This window comes from Metopolophium dirhodum, chromosome 7 (genome assembly GCF_019925205.1).
Source record: "Metopolophium dirhodum isolate CAU chromosome 7, ASM1992520v1, whole genome shotgun sequence".
Lineage (NCBI taxonomy): Eukaryota > Metazoa > Arthropoda > Insecta > Hemiptera > Aphididae > Metopolophium > Metopolophium dirhodum.
Genome location: NC_083566.1, coordinates 1,026,799 through 1,047,124, shown reverse-complemented (window position 1 = coordinate 1,047,124; position 20,326 = coordinate 1,026,799).

Here is a 20,326-nt window from a genome sequence, read left to right as displayed (position 1 = left end):
ATCACGGGTTTCAAAAAAAAATTCTTGATAATTTTATGAATAATTAAACATCGAATTTCGAACAAGTAAAAAAAAAGTAAATAAATATAAAATAAAATAAAATAGTTAACTTATCAAACGTATTCAAAGTTTAGTTGAGAAGAGTGCAAAGGATATCCTATAATACGTAAGTCCGCATCATGTATACTCCGTTCGTGGCTGGTCTAAACTTCAAACTATGAAACGGGTTTAAATGCTTTAAGAAACAAGAAAAATGTCTTAAAATTAAACGACCTAATGCACTAGTAATATAAGTGGCATTAAAAAAAAATGCAATTTACGTTCAAACTGACGCTCTACTTATTAACCCAAACCTAATAAACTTTTCATCAAAATCCAATTTGTATGTATTAAAATTCCCAGACAAATTCTGCAATAATGAAACATATTTCATACATTTTTATTTAAATATATAAATAAATAATTTTTTTATTAATACCTTAACACCTATATAATTTGGAAAATACATATTTTTTGTCTGATATTAGCATATTATGATTATTTAAAGGATTAAATGGTAAACAAATCTGAGTATTTTAAAATATGATCCTAAGTAACATTCCAAAACATTAGAATTTTAATAAATTTATTATTAAGGATAAAAATGGTGGTGAACATGTTTGGTGAATCACAGTGTATAATATAATTACATCGCGCAGTACACATACATTATTTCATCAAAGAAAATCTAAGTATATTTATTTAATCGAAATAGAAAATCGCCACTCCGTTGAACTCAGAAGTATGATTAATATTAAACTTTCGATAATTTTCAATCTCGTTGCCTGTATCCTGTATCAAAATTTTTTTCGGACACCTTCCGAAAATTTTTCCAAAATACGCCACTGCCCACTACTATATATACATTATGGTTTCTCTATTTTAAAACGTCAACGGTTATTGGTCATATTACATTATTGTAATATGGCGGTGAGTACTCCTCCGTGGAATGAAAACAGCTTCATTGTCCGAGATACCTCTCATAAATTACATTACGCGCGCGCGGCCTGTTAGGTTTTTTTTTTTTTTTAGTTTTACAAGGACATGGTATGTGGATAATATTTCTAAAATTGATAAATTAACATAACGAATATCACCTCAAATAATATCATATTATTATAATATTATGCGGGGACAATCATTAATATTATAATAAAATATATATAGGTAGTACTTTATTACCGCATTTACATAAACACACTGTCTCGGCCACGCTGCACCTGCAACCATATCGCACGTGTGAATTTATAGCTCCCGTGACTTTAATAATATTATAGGTACCAACGTGTTATTATATTATCTAAACATTACACGTCATTATTGTGTCCGCTATAATATATATGTGGTATTAAGACATATTATAATTTATCCTTAGATTATGAAATATGTATTCTCGATAAAAAAAAAAAAAAAATGAAAACAAACATACGTGTTGACGACGAAACGCGCTTGCCTCATCAGCAGTATATTATTATATTTCATAATAATATATATTATATGGAAAAGAGTTTAAAACAACAAATTAATAATAGATACGTTCGTCACAATTGTTAAAATATATTATTATCTTTATCACACTAAATACAAACTGTGACTAAGGATTTTTAATTTTTTTTCATCTGCCTTTGAAACAATAACCTAGGCGCCTTCTATTAAATTTTCAAGCTTTTTTACTCAACAGATAAAATTTTATTGATATTTATAGAAAAAAAAAAACTAAAAAAAATGGAAATTGACAATGTCCGTAAACAGCTCAAAATAAGTCAAAATATTTGGAAAATGTTATGGTGTATAAGAAATGCAATTATAAACATTCAGTCAACATTTAATGTCCCTACGGTCATTTGTTTTAGAGTTACACAAAAGACCAAAATCGATTTTCTCGAAAATAGATTTTGCGTAAAAATTCCCGTTTTTCCTTAATTTTTCTTTTATTGTTTTTTACGTCATTTTTGAAAACTACTGAGAAATTTTTACTTTTGACCCCCCCAAAGTACCAACTAGATTCACTTACCTATCAAAAGAGTTACTGTTGAAGAAAATCCAAGCACTTTTACTGTCCTAAAAGGTGATGACAAACACAAAAATAAAAAAAAAATAAAAAAAACACACATCATTGTAAAATCAATACACTCATCGCTTCGCTCAGAATCTAAAATAATTAACTAAAATATATTAAAAATATTAGTTTTTTAATTTTTTATATTTCTCATTTATTAGCGCGAGATTGATTTTGGCAATAAAAATAAAAAAATATACAAAAAATAGTTTTCATTTTAATAATGACAATTTTACAAGCTACAACGGATACTCGTCACTCGTCAGTTTGAATGTACCTACGGTAGTATTATACGCACATGCAGTAGTCATTTTGAAAAATACGAATTATGGTTGTAGGAGACCAAGGGGAAGGACGAAACTGATTCTATAGCAATACCGGTGCAAACGAAAACACCTACATAAATTATAATAATTAATAGACATCGACTTTAATATTTGCGACGTTGGTTTTAATCACCATTATTATGATTATTATTATTAATGTTATTATAATATTATACGCAACGCAACAATTATTACTCGTATGGTCGCATCGTTTTACTGCATGCGTGTACGCGTGTTTTATGCGATGGTTGTTTATGATTTATACAAAAAGAGTTGTTGCCTGTTGGAGAATATAATAATATAGGTATATACTATGTACACATATTAAGACATATTATATTATTTTGCATGTATAAACACTTGAAGAATATTTTGAAACAATATTGCGTTAAATATTATAAGTATACCGACACGGTAACATTATTCATACGCTTTTTTTTTTCTAGAAAATTATCATTATTCATTAATGCAATATTATTGTTATTATTGTGATATATATACAATATTCATATGCCTAATCATATTTATAAATATACACTAATTATTGTACTGATGATGTGCGTACACTCATACTTATAATATAAGTACAATATAACGATATTGAACTTGCGTCGTCGCGTCCTTGGCCAACGCGCTCGAGTGCGTGACTAATGGACTTGATTCACGTTGTTCTGACGAACCAATATCGACTCTCTATAATAATATAATATCATAATATTGTAAGATTTAAGTGAAAACACTGGCGGATGTTATAGGTGTTTGACGATATTGGTAGTTGGTACTATATAGTAATATGTGTGTGTGTGTGTGTGTGTGTGTGTGTGTGTGTGTGTGTGTGTGTGTGTGTGTGTGTGTGTGTGTGTGTGTGTGTGTGTGTGTGTGTGTGTGTGTGTGTGTGTGTGTATACAAGTGTATTATATATTATTAGTGTTGTATAATATACTTTTTTTTTCGTGTGATACAATCACAAATAGGTTAATGCGAACATATGGTTTTATGTCATACATACAATTTAAATTAATTTTAAAAAGACTTATAAAATAATCTTTAATCTTCAGATAAGATAAATAAACGAGTAGGTAAAATAAATATAACAATATTATTGTAACATAGTTATCATTATAGGGCAGAGGACTTGTAGCATTTGTATATAATATATTTGTTTTGCACAGTCACAACACACAAAAATAGCAGAGTACGAAACAAATACGTTTCAGGCTTTCTCAAAGCTAGTTTTGAAATTTAATTTTGCTTATAAAGTTATAAATGCATATTTTGAGTTTTTGTTTGTTTTTAGGGCATATCTATTCCATTCTATACTTTAGGTGGTATATTTTAAATTAACTAATAATTTAATTCATTTTTACTCCACTGACGTTTTTATTTTAATAGTAAATGTTGTATTATATAACCAAGACATAAATATTTTAAATTTTTGTCCAATAATATGGTTTTTAAAACTGTCCCAGGGTATGTACGTTTTTTTCTAGAAACGCTTAAAGATAGATAGGTAGATAGATTAATTTTCCATGTAGGTAAAAATGCATATTTTGGGTATTCAAATGCATATTTGGCGACTTTTTATGGTTACAAGTCCTCTGTCCTTGTTCTCAATTTATTTGGTGCCTATATTGGCTGTTTAGATTTTCCTTGAGCAGAATATTGCAAGTTGGATTGCATTTGGTGTTGTTGCAAATAAATCTTCTTTTGGACAGGAGAATGTAGTGGATAGACACGATTCAGTAGCCAGTGTTCCATATTATTTTTTTCGATGCCGCAGTCGCATCTTTTAGAGTTGTCTTGGAGATGCTCCATTTTATTAAGTAGTCCTTAGATATATCAATTCAAACTCTGAGCCTGTTTACTGATAAGGAATATCTAGAGCGGTCAGTTCAGTTCATGTCCTGGTAGTAGGGATCACATTGTTTCAATCTAAAGCAGCCGTGTCGAACACCCGGCCCTTGGCACGTTTTTTTGTGGCCCGTGGTCCGTGGATAGCAATATTAATGAAGAATTAATAAATTGAAAAAAACAATTATTAAAAAAAATTAAACAATTTTCCTTTTGTATCACAACTATGTTAGTGAGATGTATTCATTGTGATACTTTGCTGTCTTATTTTCTGATAAACTGTAATTATTGAATAAGTAGGCAATGAATAAAATTAAAAATGTGTGTAACGTTTTTTTTTGATAAATGTTTATGTGCGACCCGTAGTAAACTATTTAATATATTTGGCCCAGTTAATACTTTGAGTTTGACATACCTGATGTTGTAAAGCATATAGATTTTCCATTTTTCTCTTGGTACCTCTCCTGGGAAATTTTCCTGGGGTCTTGTCATTTTAAGAAAACTCTTCACGGATCTGAGTTGGAAATTAAGTAGGTATATATTTGTCCGTGCAGTGCACATGAGTGTCGTATGTCTATTTCGGATTAACACCTTTCCAGTCTTCCCAGCGGATGTTCGGTAGAATAATGACCGCGAGTTGGTTGTTGTTTGAAATTGGGGTATGTCCTTGAGACAGCTGTCTATTACTTGTCGGCAAGATTCGTTCTTGCGGTGTATACCTGTTTTGTGAGGAAAGGCCTGCTCCACATGGGGCTGGTGAACTCTCCAATGAAAAAGCAAGTGACAAAGCATATATTTGTTAAATCTGGGAATTTTCTCCCGTGCTATATCGAGCCTTAGGCTTTGAAGGCCATAGGAATCTCGTATTGACTAAAAAGAAACCATTTAAGTAAAAACAGTAGGTAGGTAAAAAAAAATATGGACATTAAGCATTGATTTTTTATTTTTCACCTTTAAGTGTACGTAAGGTTGAACGAATATTTTAGAATCGTTAACCTCGTATTTAACGGGTTTCAGCTAGTTTTTTAATGAAGAGCCAACTCCGCTTGATCTGGTAACACCCGCAGTGTCTATTCGGCTACTGCTCCACTCCGGCCATCGTTATGAATTTGTGATATAATATAAGACTTTTAATATGATATTATATACATTTATATACTTAACGATACAACTTGCAGAACACAATTCGAATTGTGATACATTATTATTTATTATAATTTGTATATTATAATACACGCGATGTCGATGATTGCAGTTTCGTACAATCCACCGCGGTCCTAAAGACCTAAGCCTGTAAAGTGGGTATAACACCACAGCCGCGTGCGTCACATATTATTACATTAAAATATAATATAGACGGCGTGCATAGTTATTATTTTCACTATGACCAGAGTGACGTCATTAATTGGCATAAACCTATGTATATTGAATGTGAGCACATTACGGGAACTTTCACTCCGCAGTAGTCTATGTTACCTATAGACTTAATATTTACAAACACACAAACATAGGCGATGGGTACGTATAACACGATGGTGGACATCGCAGTGTAATTCGACGTTCGACGATGATTAATGTGTCGTCAACCGATAATAATACGAAATAAAAATTAAAACAAAGTACGTATAAAAATATTGTACTTCGGAATCGCCTTCGACGTGATAATTCGGCAAGGGGACAATATTAATGCAAGGAAACTCGTCGTACGTCGTCGTGCGGAGGGTACCTCCTACCGATTATTTTATTATTATGTTATTGTTTGCGGACCATGATAATTATAATAATATTGATAACAATTATCATTTCACATTTTTACGAATTTACGATGAGATTGTGTGGTTGGTTATTAATAACACTATTAAGACGATATCCGTCGATACGATCTGCACCGTCATCGCCACTACGACTCAACACACTCGGCAGAGATTTTCGCTTATCGATTTTATGTTCGCGGACGACTTGTGCGTGTCGCACAGCAGGAAATGGAAATCCGAAGAAATTTACATTTGCGATTTGCCGCGTGCGCATTGAAATTTGCAATAATAGACTCGCGTATATGACATAATCACCGCGAGCTCGCACTTCCGTCCACTGCGCACCATAATAATATATTAATATATCGTATACTATTGTATCGCGTAACGGTTTTTTTTTTCGCACACAAGCACATGTATCACTATCGATGTATCACTTCCGGAAAACGTGCGGAAATCCACAAATATAATTATAATAGATTTGTTTCCGCGCAGAAATATTACTGCTGCGAGCGCGGAACAGCTGCAACTGGTCGGTTTCCGATGTTGACAGTACTTTTAAGTATTGTTTAGCCAAACATTTTAATCTTTTAGTTGCAGCCTACTTGCAGAAATGACCAAATTCGCTTTGGTAAAAATCACGTGGTGTCGTTCTGGTTTTTATAGGTTAGCTTCTATAACAATATTATGTTGGCCAAATGGTATAAATAATGTTCATAATAATTTTTCAATTCTTGGTGTACCTAACATTGAAATGGCTCATAATGTATTGTGTATATTGACTAGTGACTACGCTTGTAATATCTGTAATGCACCACTGCACGTCTGCACCAGTCGAAGTATTATTCTTAATTCTTATTATTCTAATGACAGGTGAAATTACACAATATTATGTCTATTAATTATTAAGAATGCATAAGACAATAGCTAACCAGTCGACAACATGCATTGTGTACCTACTCGTATATTGTTATAGATGAATCGTAGGAGGTTGATGTAAATCATTGTTTTTTTTTTTATTTGAAAAGTTATACGATCAGAATAACTTATCAGAATTTATTAAATTGCCAAAATCAATTATATATTTGTTGGTCATTATCATTGGTTTTTTTTTGTCGTTACACTTCCCCACTGTTATCTACCTGAGTGGATAACTACCTACGCACAGTCTGTGCTATTACCTAAATTATTCTACCTGTCGATAACTTACCAACGATATCTTTCAACACGTCCGGTTGATGTCTGTCGAACCATATAACAGTGCAAAATTATGCATAAACCATATGTGATATATTATTTTTCACGAACGATTCACTGTGGAATACCGAGGAATATTTATTTTTTATCATTATTTCAAGCATACAAGTGTAAAAATGTTGTTTTTCGAGAAGAAAAAATTCGGAACATTTCGGTTTTTGGCAACTCGACTAAGTTCTATGATAAAATATTTAATATTTATCCTAATGGTGACGTACTCACATTGTCACATTCGTAATATATTATTTATAATATAACACACAAATGCATAAACATATAATATTATATATAACGAACGCCACTCTACCGGAAAAAAGACCACGAGCGTAGGAAATAATATATATTATAAAATATATAACACACATCTACTTTACATATTTTCCTATAATCATTTATATATTGTAATTTTACGAATTACAATACAGTTTCAGGCATCAGCTGTATCACTGTTATGTAGTACACGCAGGCATGCGTTATCGCTCGGGCTTAAGGCATCGACGTGAAACCGAATAACGTTCCATATCTTATCTTGATGTGTAAGAACTAAGTGAAAACTAAAAGCAACAACATTTAAATACATATACTGTTATAGTATTATACCTACTACAAGTGTGGAAAGTGAAAAAAAAAAATTCAACAGTAACGTTTTGGTTGCATAATATATACCTATTATAAGCATTAAGCACACATCAATAGCGCGTGAATAATAAATGTAATAACTTAGGTACTAATATCATAGTCAACAATAAACGTAGTATAATTAATATAATATCAAAAATACAATATGCAATAAACTTATTTTACTTACCTACTGCATCGATTTTTAGAAAATAATATAATAATTATTGTATTCAAAAAATAAATCAATATATTTTACATTTATATTGATTCTTGTATGATAATACGCACGTGGAACCATTTTTAGTTTTTTGAAATATTTGCAGAAATTTTTGGATATTGGTACCTATATGTTATCCTATACATAATATAAATTATAATATTGTATACCACCAGCCACCATACTTTCACCGTCGCTTAACCTACCTATAACAAGTAATAACCAATAATATATACCGTGGACGGTGGTGTGACAAAGATCAAAAAATTGTCCGCAACCCGATTTGGTTTACCGTCCCAAACGGCCTAATATATTGCTTGTACTAAATCGAGGATGACGACTAGTTCGCATTTTGCCGATTTTATCCAAAAACTTAGTACATTTGATTTAAACATAATATTATATATTATTATGACGTTTATATTTGTCTCAAACATTCAAACGCCATGGAAGAAAGGCACCAAAAGTTGGTAAACACTAGACGCCGACGACGTAAGATACGAACATCGCAAAATAGGACACACGTTTTAAATCATACTCAATTTTATAATAATTATATACGTATAACTGTTTGATGTAAGATGATGATGTCTAGCTGTTTCGCAATACAAAATTAATAAGGTATTATGAAGAGCTAATAATATAGAGCATAATATTTATGGTGCTGTTATCGGGTCAAGTGCAACCGTAAATAAAAATTCTGAGCTGAGTGCAATCAATTCGTTGTAGTCAATTTCATCAAAAAACCTACAATATAATATAATCAGTTGCACGGTATACTGTTACTTACCACTTAATAGTGTCAAAATCAATTTGTATACGTCTTATTACGGTCATTTTTAGTTAGTTGTCAATTGAGAAACAGAAAAAGTTTACAACAGTTACGTGAATAATGTTATTATTATATTATTATTGTTGTTGTTGTTTTGAATTTACATTTTACAACCCGAACAAAATGTCTCAAATTCGAATCGATATAAAAAAAGATTTTACGTTTTTTTTTTCAAAGAGTTCTGATATCCATAAAAACATCAGTTACATAATGACGTTTAATAAGTCAACAAAACGAACATATTCTATGAGAACGTATTAGGTACGTATACATTTCTAAACAAATTAGATACTACAGGCCATTGCACTTAAAATGTTAAACTTAAATACGAACGTATTCACAGCCCAAATATATTAAATGGCAATTATACATACTATTTTATTTCTGTGGAAGTTATTTTAATTTATAATACTATTCGAGGAGTGTTATTAGTAATGAACGGGAAAAGATTTTTTGAAACGCACATTAATATTGTTAAATGAGCCATTTATGTTTGTTGCACCTATTATTCGACTAGAGTAATTATTATTTAAATTAAACGGTCGAAAATGAAGCCACGGTGCGTGATAACTGATTATGTAACTTTTAAATTGTTTTCCATATGGTTGGTGGGTGGTTGGATGTTGGGTGATTATTTATTATACTATGGCAAATTAGTGTAATACAATTAATAACAAAACAACACTAAATACAAGTTTTGAAATAAAAAATTTTTAGAAGAAATAGTAGCATTTATGTTGAAGCGTCAAAATAACCTCCTTCTTTTTAAAAATATAAGTAACATAATCGTCGTTCTAAAAACTGTTTTCAATCCCTTTGACAGTTAAAACTAACATTTTTGAAAATTTTTTTTTCGTTTAATTGTTATTTGACAGTGCCGTAAACTATCTAGCTAAGTTTAGAAGTTCGCACGGAAATTCTTCCACCCCAAAATTCACTAAAAGTAAAATTTGTATTAAACAGCCATCAACAAGTATGCCGCCAATACCTAAGTTGAAAAAAGTAACATTTTCCAAATTGTTTTTCTTGCAACGAATATATTGCCATTTAAAAAAATAGTGTAGCGCAGCTTGATGCGTTAAAATAAACTCCTTCTTATTAAAAATCTAACTAATATAAATTTTGTTCTAAAAACTGTTTTCAATCCCTTTGACACTTAAAACTTACATTTTTAAATTTTTTTTTGGCAAAATTGTTATTTGACAGTGCCTTACTTAGTTTCGAAGTTTGCTTGGAAATCCTTCTACCCCAAAATTCACTAAAAATAAAAATTGTATTAAAAAACCATCAACAGGTATGCCACCAACACCCAAGTCATAAAAAAAGTAACAATTTCCAAATGTTTTCCTTTCAACGAATAGATCGCCATTTAAATAAATAGTATAGCGTAGCCTGAGGCGTCAAAATTGACAATATTCTAGCTATTATTAAAGAATTTGTTTGGTTAATGAGCAGACTATTGGTCTTTCTGATGTTTATTAATTTTTCAGTTGATTGTATAAAAACATTTTATCACTATCCCTCGGGTGGAATATAGTGATTTAAATGATTAGCATGAATCCATATGGTTCAATCAATGAAAAAAGCTCTCTGAGTCACCGAACCCAGACCCACGAAACGTCAAAAGTAGCTTAGAATTTATCTATAATTCAAAATAAATTAACAAAATTTAAAAATGTATTTACATCTAACATATAACCTTTTATTGTATATAATGTACAAGAAATGTATAGTAGTATGCAGTATACAATAATGTAAAATAATGTCAGTCCAATGGCCACAGTTGCCGCGGACTTTGTTTCAAAAAAAAATGATAATACTTTACCTGGTTACCTGTAAAGGCGTATGCACTATGCCTTATATCCATATTATATTATAGGCATGCATCATACCTAATTATATTGTTTAATTAACATTTACAATCTACAGTACATCATTATTACGGCGATAAGATTGTGTTATTGCCTTATCGGCGGTAAAATTATTAGTCACCGTGAATGGTATTGACCTAGGGCTTGTCCCGTAATCACGCACAGGTGGCAGGCGCAGGCCGTAAACAAAACATAAACAATGGTTTACGATTATTTTTATTATTAAGATTTTGTCATATTTTTTCGAGAGAAAAAGAAACACGGTAGACCGTATTACAGCGTTTACCATAATGTAGGTACGTCACGGGATTACAATCTCCCGTCGTAACTACAATAATATTATTTTTAACGATTCAAACTTAATATATTACGCAAAAACGCAGCGTATATAATATTATAATAACATAGGTACCTACATAAATAAAATAAATAGTCGTGTGTACGTCTTATATTATACGCGTTTTCTCGTTACGCGTTGGCTCGTAGCTTTTTTTTTGTCAGTTAAGATTTTATTACTCGTTATAATCAAAATCGTTTTAATCGTTAATTTTTACACTCACAATATTATATTATATCTGATTACCTATATTGGCACCTATATTACCGCACACACATATGATGTAGGTATGTATATATATATAATATATCAATATATAGTAATACATAATATTACACTTATAATTATTTATTTTACTATTACTTAAACATGTTAAATATATTATATCGTTATTTCGTTTTCATAATTAAAGTAGGTGCGATTCTTTATGTAACGCGTAGATTAGATGTGAACAAAAAAAACTTGACGAAAATTATGTAGGAAACGTTTATACAACACACGTAAATACCTAAAACAAATTATAATATAATATTATATATTTCGAGTATTAAACCACTTTTAATGTAACTACCAACTTCTTTAAAATATACAAAGCGTTATTACACGCATACTTGCAGACGTCACGACCATAATATTATTATTATATTATTATAAGCATTATGTTGTACAGCGCGTAATCGCGGAAATTATTGTTTCGTATATTATTATATAGCCCACAGACACCCACTCGCGTATTGCGTATAAATACGATATTGTGATCTTTTATTCGCGAATTCGCGATAAAAATTTTTATTTTTATTTATTTTTATTTTTATTGATCACGAAGCCCGGCCATTAGCTGTTTGTTTCTTGTCTGTAGGGGAGGAAACTGTAGGTTTTGTAAACACGTGTGTTTTTGGTTTTTAGCAGATTTTTTACTGGGCACCTGTATAGGTATCTGCCATACCCTGGTGGGGGATGGTGGCACTTCTCTCCGGACACCGTGACTTGTCCGAAGAAAAATGCCACCCGCGGAATAATATTTTATGCTCCGTTGTTATATAGACGTTTTTCAAAATATAATATAATTTTGCCATGAATGCATCATATAGGTCGGTAATTGAGTACCTAATACAATAACAACTTAATGATGTGTTAGGTGTTAACCATCTATATTATTAATTGCTTACATTTTTAGGTACTAGTTGAAAGTTACAACTGTATTTTTATAATGAATTATGCATTTTCAACTGAAAGGATATTATAATAAGGTAAAGGCAAAGGTAAGCCAGTGTCGGTCTGGCCCTCCCAACTACACATTAGCCAATTGAGAAATACATAAAAAAAACATTTAAGTTTACTAGCGATTCTCATAAATCCCTTAATGTAATATTGTTTAATATGGCAATATATCCACCATGAACTGCTATGCACAAGTCAGTTGAGACCCACGGGCCATGGTGGCATGATCTTTGTAACGAAATTATCGAGCTATATAATTAAAAAATCTGAGAGTTATTCCCAGCGACACATTAATTTCGTTACAAAAATCATGGTCCCCATAAAATTGACTTGCGTACTTCAACAGTGTTGATGAACTAAACAATATTATAAAAAAAAAAATGCACATGCCTACTCGCTTCGTTCATTGGATTTGTATTTTGTATAAATTATAATTATCAACGGCGTGTCGGTGTATAGCCATATCGTTTATATTAGTTATTATAAATAATAATAGTTCTAAACAAAAAACAAATATACATAATCAATATTAATCCATAATATATTTTTCTTAATTAATCTAAGACATGTACACTTTTTAGCTTTTATAATACGAAAATAATAAACAATTGAATGACTCTAAGTGGACAGGAACAATAATTGTGAGTTGTGTGACGACAGCTCTCGAGCAGATGAATGACAGACTCGTTTGAAACAGCTTTTGGCCCACGATCACTGCAGGAAACCGGACAATTCGGACACATCTATGAGCAAAAACGCTGGTGGAAAATCAGGAAACGTCCATTACGGCTTCGCAGACATATTGCACGAAAGACAACAAGATGACATGCGGTGAACTGTCGGCCCAGGACATAAGGTCCTGCGTCGTAATCCTGCGACCCGGCCTGCAGATTCTCATCGTCGGGCCGTGACGACGCATGCGCACTACAATGTACGGCTGCAGGAAGTATCCGCATCGGCTCCCGTTTGTCCGTTTCGGCTCCTTCCTTTCATTTGAAGGTGGCCGTATCAGCTCCGACCCGATGCCAGTGGTATGGACGTATCGGCTCCCGATCAACAACATTTTCCTGCGTTCACATAGAGCATCACTTGCTTTTCGTTTCAACGAATTACTTATTTTTTGGCGTGCTAAAGTAGTATCTGCTTCATGGCTATGATCAAGATCACTCTATCCACTATCACTTCATTCAAGACTTTTATAAAAGCGGTACACCCACGTTTCGTACACTTCCACCGCTCAATATCTCCTGACAAATTTTTATAATTTTATATAATTGACAATAATATGCTTAGACGCAGTACACTTCGCAATAAAACGAGAACTAACATTAAATAATATTTTGTAATTTCATATAACTATATTATATTATATGCGATTAATTAGCTATCAAAAAATTCGTTATCGAAACCGGACGCAATACGGCATTCGACGGACGGCAAGAAATAACGACCCTCATTAACGTCCAGCGGGAGCCGATACGGTATCATCCCGGCTGCAGACTGTGGTTCAGCCGGCAGTTTACTGTAGACGGAACAAGAGGATGTGGCCGCGCTCGACAGCGATAACTACGACATGCAGGAGCAGCATCTACAGGACCAGGATCAGCGAGAGGACGAGTTTGAAAATCAAGTTAAAAAAAAACTTATTCTTGCATTCTTCTAAAATATTCAAATAAATTTTGATAACGAATAGCAAAACACTGCATTATACTCATTTCTTCGTGGTCCACCCTTCCACGACTAAATGCATATAGCTTATGTCAAATCAATATCCAAATGGTACATATTCATTAAATTTCTGAAATTTAGTTTAATATCAGGGTAGTGCAGCATACGCATACATGTAGATATTATTTTTTCCAAAAAAGCACAAATATGACTCCAACTCTCCGAATCCCGTATATGTATACAGTCCCATACATTTGTAGTTTACAAAAGGCGTATCAAAATCACTTGGACTCGATGTACCGGTTAGTAAAATGAACCTATATAGTAATAATTACTATTATTTGGGATTCAATTTAACGCGATGGCGGAGTCATTTGTCAAAATCAAAAAAACTGACATGCTCTCTATACGTGGCAAACCAGTAGTATTAATTATTATTACCGTCAGCTGTTGCTATATTGCCGACGACCGCTTTGTTGCGTTTGTAATTTATGACAGAGAAGATGTCTCATAGTGTTGTACCTCACTCGTATCCCAACGTTCGAAAACCACTAAATCCTGTGACCGTCGCGGCCGGTAACTGGTTTCGAACAGTTTTTACGCTATAATGTAACACAATTTTTTTTGTTCACTCGTCCGATAAATAATATTATTATGTTATATTATGAAAATACGTTTTTTTTAATTTTGTGAGAAGTTTTCCTATCGTTTCGTTATCGGATTAAGAGACGAACACGTTTTGACACGATCGTTGTCTCCAATGTCGTCGTTATATTTTATGCGCTTCTCTTGTGTCTTATTATCAATATTGTATCCCATTCGTGTGCCTCTACCTGCATTATAGGCTGCGTGATACTTTTTACACGACAAAACAAGAATGGCCGCACCTGTGAAGTAGACAGTTCAAGTGTTTGTTTTCTTCTGAAATCGGCGTAAAAACACAAAACTATAATCCACCACGTTATATTTATTTTAATATATTATAGCATATAATTTACGATATCAGCTATACATATTGGTACAGAACATATTTTTAAAGTAGTAATTATTAATTAATAATATGATCATACACGTTCATACCTATTGGCTATTACCTATATTACCTGAGAGTGCTGAGTGGGACAGGCACGGTGGTATTCTAGCTGTTGTCTACAATTTATAATACACCCATTAAACCAATGTCACACGTACTGACGGGAAAAATGATTTCGATACAGTGGGCGACTGCAGGGTGTACTGAATATTAAGTATAATAAATTAACTTAAAATCAAACCTATAATCTATTGCATATCCACCACTGTCCCGACAAGACAATATTTAAGGGGGGGGGGGGGGGGGGGGGTTGAAGGATTTTACAAACGTCTTAGATGGTTTTCAAGCTTGGCTTATATATTCCTAGACACTTTTCACAAATCGATAGTAAATACACTTTTATCATATTATCTTAATATTAAAAACAACATGTTGCGTCCATATTTTTAAACGCTGAAACAAAATGTAAAAAACAAATCAATTTTTAGGTACATACATATATATTCATTGTTTGTTTGCTTATCCTCTATATAATCAAAATTAAAGGACCGCTATGAATAAAAATCATATCATTGGATTCCTATTGAGACTCAAAGGGTGTTTAATATGTATAACTCATTTTTACAACCCCTATAGATTGCTACAGGGTGGATCGCTGGGTAACGAAAATCCAATATTTTTTTTGTTTATTTAATTGGTTGCCATATTGGTTACAGATTATATTATTATTATAATTAATAGAAATATGATACCTATATATACTTTTGTTAAATTAAAAATTTAAAAAAAACCATCTTACCTAACCAAATACTTAAAACACAATAATAATTACAATGAATACTTTTATAGTTTTATGATTAGCTTTCAAACGCGTTCAACGCGTTCAACCGCCGGCTTAATTCAACAATTAATACAAGAACAAAAACAAGAATACCATTTTTAACAGTATAGGATACATATCTGATCTTAGGTATTCGTTAAATCTGTATCCAGCTTTTTTTTTCACATCAAAAATATGTCCAGAATTTATTAAAAAATGGAAAATCATTGTAATATTGTGTCTGTATTGTAGACTAACAAATATATTATATATTTAAACTCTGGTGAAACTGTAAGCGATAAAGACAATAGACATAGACCTGGGAATTTAACCCTGGGAAGGTTAGTAATACAGCTATAGTAAGACATACAAATTTATTCTGATCATAAAAACGTCGATCGATCGGAGAAAATGCAAAATCTAACTATGAATTAATTATTGTATTATACCCGGTGACAAATTTGAAACAAAACAACGACAGTCAACATAATATTAATATTATTATTAGACAACGATACACACCAGTCAACACGACAGTTAATACCGTGTGTCGTGTGTGAGACGTTATGTAATAATCAAATCAAAAATGATCAAACACATTCAAATGTGTATACCTACTGACCAGTGAGAGAAACCAACTTTCTCACAGCAGTAGTAATTAGGGGTGTAGACGAACTTAATCTGCCCCACAGACGAGAAATTTATTTTTTAAATAATTATTAATTATTACTGATCGTAATCTACATGACGTCTTCATATTAATTTCCATTTGATTTTTAGATTTTGCCTTAACTTTCTTTAATAAACATATAGATACATTAAAGTTTGAACGACCCTGATAACTTCTTGATTTCCGGAAGAGGTTCTCACAAAATATTAATTTATGGTCTCTGCAGTATATATATAGTACATGAGATGTTCGGAAGGTATATCCGCAACCATTAGGATGACAAACTGTAGTTTTACTATTGTACATAAATATTATAAAATATATACGTCTTGAACCCTATTGATTGGCACACGTACCTAAAAACACACAGAATAAATGGCAGTGCACATTATTATGTAATAACGTAATTCGTAATATGTGCAGTAACTATAGTAAGTACATTTGGCTATGTTATTAGTATGTATTATTATCATTAATTAATTTACGGTTTAATGTCAGACATGTTTATTAAAACAAGAAACCAAAACATACCTCATTATAATATTCATATTGTGTGCTATATACATAAGAAAACAAGTTTAATATATTTTTTCAATAATGTTTATGTCATCTATACTAATATTATAAAGATGAAAGATTTGATTGTTTGTATTTAATAGGCTCCAAAACTACTGAACCGATTTAAATGAAATTTGGTACATAGAAGTTTGGACACTGAAAAAAAAACATAGGCTACTTTTTAAAAAAGGGCTGTAAGAGGCTGTACTGGTTCGAATTGAAAAATTATTTTTTTGTTGGATAGTCCATTCATCGAGGAAAGCTATGGGCATTTAACATCACGCTACGATCAATTAATAGAAGTGCTCAAACAGGGATTTTGAGATTTACGATGGAAATATTTGTTTATAAATGGTTGTTATTGGTTATAGGAAAAATAATTAATAGAAATAGTATTTATTTATTATTGGTTGCTATTGGTTAATCGGGCAGATCAGGAACAAGCATGCATCAAATCAAATTTTCACACATTGCCTAACAGGGTGGCTGAGTTGCACTTACTGCAGTGAGTTACACCAAAAAAGAGTTGAACAATCACATTTTGTTTAAGAGTTGTCGTTTTTTACGGGCTACAAAGTGCGCAGGATCAGCTATAGCCTATATTATATATAAATTAATGTGTGTGTGCAGATCTCTGGGAAGCAGATAGGCTAATTTAAAAAGGGTTAAATTTGGTTTTTTTATTCATCGGATTTTAGTACGGTTAGGTTAGGATCATATATTAATTGATTTTATTAATCCACCGTATTATATCGAAATAAACTTGGTATAACTTTGATACTTTAGAGTTAAATCATACACTTACGTACAAACCGCACTTGGTCCGCGATATACCGCAGGTAGATTGACTACCTGATAATACACTGCAGTGAATCAGAATTTTTATTCCAGGCAACAGAAAAGTTAAGATAAATTTTGAACACCGTACACCAAATATCAAATAACGATTTGTACAAAGTTTGAGCCATATAGAGTTGGTACATTTAACGGGCAACGAAGTGCACAGGATCAGCTAGTAAAATATAAATAACAATTATGTTACGGTTTATGTCGAATAAAATATAATTTTGCGTTGTTTTTTTTTATGTTTGTGGCGAACACGCAATTCAATAAACGTGTGTGTACCTTAAGGGGCCTCGTTACAGCTATTATTTAAGGGGCAACATTTAGGCAATATCTAAATTCGTTTTAGCCACACGGGATCTATGTGTTAGTTGTAAACGATTATTAGTGTGAGTGAAATTCAATTTGGTTACCACACTCTTACACGCATGTACATGTCAATAAATCGATAACAGTATAAAATTCACCAAACGAATTTTACGACAGCTTACTTGTTGTTTTGAGACAAAATTAAAGTTGGTCAACGTTGCTGATTATGAATCTGGAAAACGATTTGAATTCAGCAGAAAAATTTCCGTAAATCGTACAAAACACTTTCCGTTTTTAGTGTACATTTAAATTTAAATTATGATGTTAATAATTCATATTTTTAAGTTTTCAATTGCAGTTCATAGTAGTACAAAATTTAACTTTTACAAAGTGTTCCATACGATCTATAGACAATTTTCTTACGGGTTAAAATTTTTTTTCAGAATCAAAATAAGACACCGCAAAATAACTTTAATTTGTTCAAAACTTAAGGTCTTTTGAACTAAAATTGACGGCCCTTTAAGCATGATGCAAATGCAGTAACGAGCAAATATGTGGGCAATAGATCAGTGGTTTTTGCAACGATCTCAAGCCGAATACCTATAGGTATAGGTGATATATAATTATTAAACATTGAATTTGATTTCATAACTCAATAATTGATTTATATAATATTATCACTAGGGCTGGGATTTTAATGCCCTAAAAAATCCCAAAAAATGTCCTAAAAAAAATGCTTTTATGACCTAAAAACTCTAAATAATGCCCTAAAAAAACCCAAAAAAGCCCTAAAAAAAATGCATGATCTAAACATTTTTTTTAAAATAATTTTTGTATAAATTACAATAAAAAGTTTAAAAAAATGCATTACAAAAATCTATTACAAGTGTAAGCTGTCAATGCATAGTTTTAGTATAAATCTAAAAAAAAAGTTGTACACAAAGCTAGATAAACTCAATCTCATAGACGTGGACTTCGTTTAATCTGAAAAAAAAAATATTTTCATAAATTATTTAATAGGTTTAGATCGTATATTTATTTACCTGTACATTCTGAACTGTTACACTGAGCCACGAGAGCTTGTTTCAGATTTTCAAATAAAAATGATCTTCTGTTGTCTGCCAGTAAGTTCTTGTAGATAGAAAAACTCCTTTCAACATCTACTGAAGTGATTGGCGAATATTTGATGAATGCTAAATCATTCGCTGTAAGATCATCCGGAATTTCATTTTTGCGCCTTGACCGTTCAAAATATCAGATATATCGGAAAACCTTGTCCGATAATATAATACGAATTACGAGTACCTACTTATAATCTGTTATATTTATTTAAAAACCATGTTGGTGTAAAAATCTTAAAATAAAATTTCAAATTCATACTTGGTTTCCAAAACTCAAAAAATGCTCCAAAAACTCTAAAATGCCCTAAAAAATTAAGAAAATGACCTAAAAACTTTCTTATTCTCATTCAAATGTACATAAAACAAATTTGTGACAAGACGAGCATTGCACAGTAAGCTTAGGAAAACAATGCAAAGTGCATCGAAATCCCAGCCCTAACTATCACATTATCTGTTGATCTAATACATAAATTTAAAATTAGGCATGATTATTTTCATAATTGATTAACACAATATAATGTGATGAAGCGATCTTTACGCAAATCGTAAAGTGATACATTATATAGATAAAATAATTTTCAATTTCAATTTCATGTAATATAATATATCGGAGTATTCCGAATGATGTATAATTTATTAATATATCAATGGAAACATTTTAAATATAACGTTTGTAACTGTAAATCTGTCGTTCTATTCGATCTCTAAGTAAAATAATTTAAATACCGTTTTTTTCAATACACAAAAATACTAAATGTACATGTTTTGATAACCAGTTAATTGTATTATACATAATATACTACTTGGAATATATTCAAATTCCGTTTCCTACTTGAAAAACGTTATCACTTGAAAAAAAATTATTGTTCACAAGAAAAACAATGTAAAGCCAATCGCCTCATTGTTTAAATTAGGTACG